The sequence below is a fragment of the Haemaphysalis longicornis genome, unplaced genomic scaffold (genome assembly GCF_048455015.1).
Source record: "Haemaphysalis longicornis isolate Haplotype H1 unplaced genomic scaffold, Haemaphysalis longicornis Haplotype H1 scaffold_2, whole genome shotgun sequence".
In the NCBI taxonomy this organism is placed as follows: domain Eukaryota; kingdom Metazoa; phylum Arthropoda; class Arachnida; order Ixodida; family Ixodidae; genus Haemaphysalis; species Haemaphysalis longicornis.
Genome location: NW_027526295.1, coordinates 117,504,319 through 117,512,388, shown reverse-complemented (window position 1 = coordinate 117,512,388; position 8,070 = coordinate 117,504,319).

Genomic DNA, 8,070 nt, shown 5'->3' with positions numbered 1-8,070 from the left:
CATGCTGATTACTTTTGATTTCTTCTTGACCCTTAGCCAGTTCGAGTGTTCTTTTATTTATATCTTGTAGCATTTGCAGCATTGTGCTCGCTTCGTCTGAGCTACTATCGGAGGGCTCACTTTTAGCTGAGTCGGTGCATCGTAATTGCATTTTGTTGGTAGGGCCAGGGTTCGTTTCCACAACACCTGCTTGTAACAATAGCATTGCTACATCGATAAAGTCACACAGTGGAGCACAAATAACCCGCGGGCACGGGAGCAGTACCAAAAATGGATTGTCCGATCGCTTAGCGTACAGGCAAAAATTGTTACACTCCTGCGGGGCGAAAAGACGATGGGTGCTGAACATTCTGCCGCAATGGCTGCTCCCATGCCCACTGAAGGACGGAGCGATGGGCGGTCGGCATAAATACTTGGGTCTGTGCTCTGTCGATGTTGATGCGGTCGGCTTCCGTAGGGCGAGGGGCAGCTCGGGGATGGCCATCACTTTGTTGACAGCGTTGGCCGTATCGCAGAACGCATGCAAATCCTCGACACGAGCAGATACGGCAAAGCGTGGCTGACCGAGGAACGATGGTAGGATAGTAGGATATGGTAGGATAGTGTCCATTGTACAACAAAATTGGCGGCCATAAAGTGAAAAAATTGTAGTTCTCTGTATACGGCCGTGTGTTATGCATATGTCACAAAGGGGAGCACCACGTCCCAGTTCGAATGGTCGGAAGTGATGTATATCGCAAGCAGGTCCCCTGACGTACAGTTGAACCTTTGAGCGGGCCCGTTTGTTTAGGGATATGTGGTCATGGCGGAATGCACAATGCTGCATTCGGTCAGACGCGCTTGAACAGCCTCAAAGAGGAATGCACACCCCCGGTCGCTAAGCAATTCCCGGGGTGCACCGTGGCGCAGAACACAGGAACGGAGGGTGAATCCCCCGACGTCGCGCGCAGCGGCAGCGGGCAATGCGGCCGTTTCAGCGTAGCGCGTGAGGTGATCTACAGCCACGATGATCGAGCGATTTCCAGGAGTTTGTGGTAAAGGGCCGTAGAGGTCAATACCGACTCGCTGGAATGGACGAGCGGGCCACGGTAAAGGCTGCAGCGTGCAAGCAGGCTTCCGACCAGGTGTCTTGTGTTGTTGACACTCGGGGCAAGCGCGAATGTTCTTGCACACGAAGGAGTACAGTTCCCTACAGTAATACTTTTGGCGCATCCTGGTATAAGTCTTCAGGAATCCTGCACGGGCGCTGTGTGGATCAGCATGGTGGGAGAAACACACCTCTTTTCGTAAGGTACGTGGAACCACTAGCAACCACTTCCGACCGTCATACAAGTAGTTGCGGCGGTATGGGAGGTTGTTTCGAATATAGAAGTGGGCAGCTTGGCAACGGATGGATCTAAACGGAACTAGATTTGAAGGTGTCGACAAGAAGTCAAGAATTGCAGCAATCCATGGATCTTTCCTTTGTTTGAAGGCGATGTCTGTGAGGGTCAGCGATGACAATAGGGGATCCGTTGTGTTAATGCAGGTAGCATCAACAGGCACAGGAGAGCGCGAGAGTGCGTCTGCATCAGAATGCCTGCGTCCGGACCGATAGATAACACGAATGTCTTATTTTTGCAAGCGGAGGGCCCAACGGGCCAGTCGTCCTGTGCGATATTTTAGTGACAACCAAAACAGGGCAAGATGGTCGGTCACAACGTCAAAGGACCGGCCGTAACGATAGGGGCGAACCTTTGTAAGGACCCAAATTCTCACCAGGGATTCTTTTTCAGTAACCGTACAATTGCGCTCAGCCTTGATGAGAGTTGGGCTTGCGTTGGACGAGCACGGCACCGATTCCAACACCACTGGAGTCCGTGTGCACTGCAGTAGGTGCGCTGGGGTCGTAGCGACGGAGAATAGGTGGTGACGTTAGTAGACGTCGTTAGTAGATGTGAAGGCGTCGTCACTCTCAAAAGACCGCGCGGATAGACTGTTGTCGCCATTCAACAGCCTCGTGAGTGGGGTGACGGTGGAAGCAAAATTGCGAACGAAGCGCCGTGAACAAGAGTATAGCCCTATGACGCTGCAGAGGGTCTTCATTGAATTGGGCTTGGTAAAGTTGCAACGGTCCGTAGTTTTCGGGATCGGGTGACACGCCGACTTTCGAAACAAAGTAGTCCAGGATGGTTAGCGTGCACCAAAACGACATTTCTGGAGATTGAGTTCTGGTCTAGCTGCAGTGAGACAGGGCAGTACTTGGTGCAAAGGGGCAAGATGTGTTTCAAAGTCAGAAGAAAACACAACGACATCGCCCAAGTCGCAGAGACAGATGCCATTCGAGCCCACCCAAGATGTACATATTCTTTCAAGGGTGGTTGGCGCGTTGCATAGCCCAAAAGGCATGACATTGAATTTATATAGCTCATGGGGGGTCCCCAACATCGTTTTGGTCCCGTCACACTCAGCCACCGGCACCTGCCAGTAGCCGGAGCATGAATCTAGGGAGGAAAAAAATTCGGCACCATGTACACAATCGAGACCGTCATGAATTGGAGGCATGGGATAAACGTCTTGACGGGTAATTTTGTTAAGGCGTCGATATTCTACAAAGAAGCATAGCTCGGCAAAACTGGATGCCACTCACTTACAGTCACTCGAAAAAATATATTAATCCTAACGCCCTCACCCGCACTCGCACTCGCACTCGCCAGTCCGCCCTCACCACGCGCACTCACTCGCACTCACGCTCGCCATTCCGCCTTTACTATTCATACTCACTCGCGCTCACGCTCACCCCTCTATCCTCACCACTCGCACTCACCCTCGCCCCTCGGGCCTCACTACTCGCACTCACACCCGTTCACGCTCACCACTCGTCCTCACCACTCGCAATCACTCGCGCTCACGCTCACCACTCATCCCCACCATTCACACTCGCTCGCGCTCACGCTCACCAGTCGCATTCGCCGCTTACACTCCCTCGCACTCGCACTCACCACTTGCAATGGCCACTCACACTCATTCGCAATCACCACTCGCTTCCTCCACTCACACGCATGTACAAATATTTTCGGGCATGAAATACTTACTGATTTCAGCTAAAATTTACGTTTCTCAGGAATGGGGTCTCCCTTTTCCCTGTGTATTCGATTATTATAAGCACATATCCTGATATGTCACTTTCAAAGCGGTAATGGTCGCTGGATTCTTTTACGAAATGAACAAATTCTCGCACATTTGCCTGAAGCCATTCATCATAACTTTTTATTATTGTCTATGCTATTTCGCTCAAATTCTACAAAAGAAAGGAAACACTGAAAATTTTAACAGTGGTGGCAAACATTAAAGAAATAGTTCAGTTCGGAAGAAAAGCTTAGAAAACTGTTGCCATCTGTCAAAATACTGCCTATCGTGCGCAAATGTCCCAATATTGTAGCGCGCTATCCGCACCACTAAAATTGCGCGGACAATTTGCTCTGGAAAACCCTCCAAACGGTTTATTTCAAGAGTAATACCAGGTGAAAAGGACGCATAGCGAGAGTGTCCAGCAAAACACCGCCACGAAAAGATTGAAAACGGCAAGCAAGGTGGAGGAAGTCTACTGGAGCACTTGGCCTTGAGCGCTTGGCAGAGGCAAGGCGAGGGAGAGAGGGGGCATGCGCGGTCGCGCCAAATCGGTGCTGCCTGACTTTAGCGCGAGCGTCCTCATGGAGGCGAGTTGCCTGGCGCCCGCCTCCCATCCCGTCCGACTCCCTAAATGGCGCCAGCCTGCCGCAGAGCAAAACCGCTGCTTGATCCTAAACTACACCGTCATGCGCACGCACCGGGCACCCAGAAAAGTTCACGTCGAATGTTTATACGAAATAACGGAGAGAATAAGTCATCGGACACACACAGCACACGTACGCACACGCACGCACGCTCGCACGCGCACAAGCGCACGCATGCACACGCATGCACGCACACAAGCACGAACACCCACGTAACACACACGAACGCATACACGCGCACACGCACACAAACGCACATGCACGCACACACACACATACGAACTCACACGCACGCCCACACGCATGCAGACGCACTCACGTGAACACGCACATGCACGCACGCACGCACTCATGCACTCACTCACCCACCCACAAATTACGCTATACGACTGCCCAGAACGCTTACTATTCGTCACACCACTCACGGGTCACAGTACACCTACGCCATTCGCACGCGCATGACGACGAAGTCCGCGTGAAAGCGAGTATCATAACACAGCGCCGCTGTAACAAATAATGACGAATATTGATTCGTTTAATACGCCAAGGCCTCCAAATGAGCTAATGCTTCCACAACACGCAACTCGTCCATTCCAACCGTTTCGCCATCCTGATACGCGAATCTGTGAAAATGTGCGACACTTTTCAAACTACTACGGGCCCTCACAATTTGCGCTTCAGAACAGCCGGCAATTTAAAAGCTGCAGCAAGCCGGCTAATTATGTACACCAAGTACTACGGCACTACACCACGGTGCTTCCTAATGCGTTCATCGCAGCGGTGAGCGGTAAAGTCCACTCGCTTTATTGCGACGACGTTACCGACACTAATTCCAACACAAAACGCTGCGAGCTAGAAAGATCATTCGGCAAAGTGCGCGCAACAGCCCTTCAATGAGTCATGACAGTGAGAGTATCAGCGCATTATGGCGTCAGACGTCCATCTAAATCGTATTCCTCAATCAACAGGTCACTGGATAGTTGATTCCACAGTGCCTTAATTATAAAGGGGAGTAGTAAAGGGAGTATAAAGGGAGTAGTAGAAGCTAAAGGCAGTCGTTCCATTAACTAGTGGCTGTGCGTACGAGTGGATATCGCCAGCAGCAATTACCACAGCAAGTGGCTCCTGTGACGAATACCAACAGCGAGTGATGCTCACCACGGTAAGCCCCGCACATCCCGCAAGAAGCGCGTATTCACTCGCCACTCATTAGTGGTGAGCGGAGCTCGCCGCGAGTGGGACTCGCACTCGTGAGTGGAACTCTCACACGCGAGTGGTGAGTGGGGCTCACCGCGAGTGCAACTCGCACATGCGAGTGGTGAGTGGGGTCAACCGCGAGTGCAACTCCACTTGCCAGTGGTGACTGGGGTTTACCGCGTTTGCTTTCGCACTCGCGAGTGCTGAGGGGGGGCTCGCCGCGAGTGGAACTCGCACTCACGAGTGGCGAGTTCCACTCGCCCCGAGTGGCACTCGCACTGGCGAGGGCTGAGCGGGGCTCGCCGCTAGTGGACCTCGCACTCACGAGTGGCGAGTTCCACTTGCCGCGAGTGGCGCTCGCACTCGCGAGTGCTGAGCGTGGCTCGCCGTGAGTGGAACTCGCACTTGCGAGTGGTGAACGGGGCTCACCTTGAGTGGCGCACGCACTCACTCGCACTCGCACTCACCAGGCCAAAACGACGGTGAGGCTGACTCACCACCCACTCGTCAGTGGTAAGTGGGGTATGTGTGAGTGCACCCATGAGTGAGTTTGCCGACCTATGCACAGAAGCTAAGGGACCCATCTTTTTTCGTAACCAAAACTACTGTCCACGACCAGGGGCTTTGTGACGAATTGAATGACGTCGCATTGCGGCATGTCGTCAACGTGCTACTTAATAAAGAGCAGAACGCGTGCAAAAAGTTCAGTATCTGCTTGGGCTTGGTCGAATCCACATAGGCGTTGAGAGACTTCGTTAACACGACCTCGTATAGAAGCTGGTGGGTGAGAAGGGATGACGTGAGTGCGGTTAGCGCCACCTTAGACGGGTCGTCGCAAATGCCGAAGCTGAGAATGGAGGGAGCAGGTTCTATTTGGGCAATCGACTCGCTGTGAGGCAGACTGACAGGGTTGTCTGTGAGGTTAGTAATGAACATTGTGTTGTGTACAGCACGCAGCGTAAAGACAGCGAACGGAAGATGTAAATTCTTTCGGCGAACAAAAGGTAGGATGGCGTAAATAGAACAGGGCCACCTAGCATGGTATCGCAAGAAAGAGCCACTAACACTTAACTTTGCGGCGGAATATTGACGTCTACGGAAAGTACTAGTTTTGAGTCACCAGAAGATGTAGCGTCACATGGCGAGACGGCACACTCTGGGAAAAGTTGCAGTTCAGCCGGGGCCCAGTCGGTCACAGCGTGATGGCATGAGAGGAAATCCCAGCCAAGGATTACGTATTGTGAGCACGAGGATAAAACGACAAATTAAATGTGGTAGCACGTGCCTTGAATACTGACTTGAGCAGTACAGGCTTCTATCGGGGACATGTGTGCTGCACTTGCAGTCCGAAGCGAAAGTGCAGAAAGTGACGTCAATAATTTTGCAGCAAGCGGTAGAGTCTAGCACTTTTAACAGAAATGACTGCACCAGTTTAGATTAGAGCGACGACAGGGACTCCTTCAACTATATCTGTAACATTGTGTGGATAGGCACGAGGATTAATACGAAGTTCTTGCCTCTGGAACTGCGGGAATTAGTTTCCCACTTTCAGAGGAGCAGGCTGACGGCGCATAGGCGAAAGGGAGCGGGGACGGGGAGAAGGTGATCGGCGACTGGTAAACTTTGGGTGTTATTGCGCTAGTGACGTAAGGGAAGGGCTCGAGGATACTCGATGGTGAACTTGCCTAGGCGTGTTTCCTGGAGTGCTCAAAAGCTCAGGATGTGGCACTCTACTGCGGTAGTAACGTGCGACATGTCCGGCGTATCCACAAGAGTAGCATATAGAACGATTGTCTTGCGTGCGCAATGGATTCGATTGCTGGGCGACCACTTCCACAGGACGTTGAAACTGTGGGACGGGCTGATATCTGAACGGAACAGTTGCTTGCATGGTTGGCTCCGGTGAATGGATAAACGGTCAATCGGGCTGCGCCACCCATTCAGCATACGTCAGGGGACCGGGTACTGCAGCCGGGGAAGTCAGGGGAAGGGCAGCAGTAGCTACCTGGGGAACAGTGAGGGGAGCACGAGGTGCAACTTCTTGGCGAGTAGTTGGCAGGGCCTCGCCTCGGTGACCTGTTCCCGGACGGTTCGCTAAAGAGACGCAGGTAGGCATGAAGCTGGTGCCTCCATCCGCTGGCGTAGCTGTTGAACGAACGGCCACAATCGATAGTTGACGCGCCACTTGTTCGTAGGTGAAGTCCTTTATCTTCGTCTCAAGTGAAGAGTGCTCGGAAGTGGAAGTGAAACTAGAGAGTTCATTTGTCACCAGGGATTGCCGGACCAGGACTCGTTGCCTGCGCAGCTCATGAAAGCGTTGGCAGAGTCTCACGACATCCGTCCAGGTTTTCGGGTCCTTGGCAGGCAGCATATTGAATGCCTCATCATCGATTTCTCGTAAAATATGTTTTACTTTATGTGCTTTAGACATGGCCACGTCCACGCTCATGCACAGATCGACAACGTCTTCGTTGTAGCTGATGAAATTCTCCCCCTGCGCCTGAGCACTTCCTCGGAGGCGTTGTTCTGCACGTAGACTTCGTACGGCAGGTCTGCCAAATGCTTCAGAGAACCTGGTCTTAAAATCGCCCCATGTTTTGAAGCCACGTGCGTTGTTCAAAAACCACGTGTGAGCCACTGCGTGAGGTAGAACTCGACGTTGCTTAACTTTGCGGGATCATCCCACTTGTGAGCACTCACCCTCTCGTACGTCGACAGCCAATCCTCGGCATCCTAATCACCCTCGCCATTGAAGAATGGGGGGTCGGGGGGTCCCAAGTTCATTTTCACGTGCGCGCAGCTCTTTTGAACATTGTACACCGGCAGTGAGTTTGACATCGATTCCTTTCCACTATTTCATGCCTGAACTTACCCCAAATGTGCAACGTCATTTACGATGAAGAAACATCAGTGTACTCACCGCTAGTGTAATCCATTTCAGAAACTGGGCTACTTTCCTTGTATGTCGGGCGTTGTTCCGGTAGCGGACGCTTTCTTTTTGCTGCTGCTTGTACTGAGTAGCTGGGGACTGTAGCATACGGTAAAATCGGTAGCAATGCATCGTTTTCGAGCGCGCACCTCTTCGATATTGAGTAGTACTTTCCCTCGAAGCTCCGAA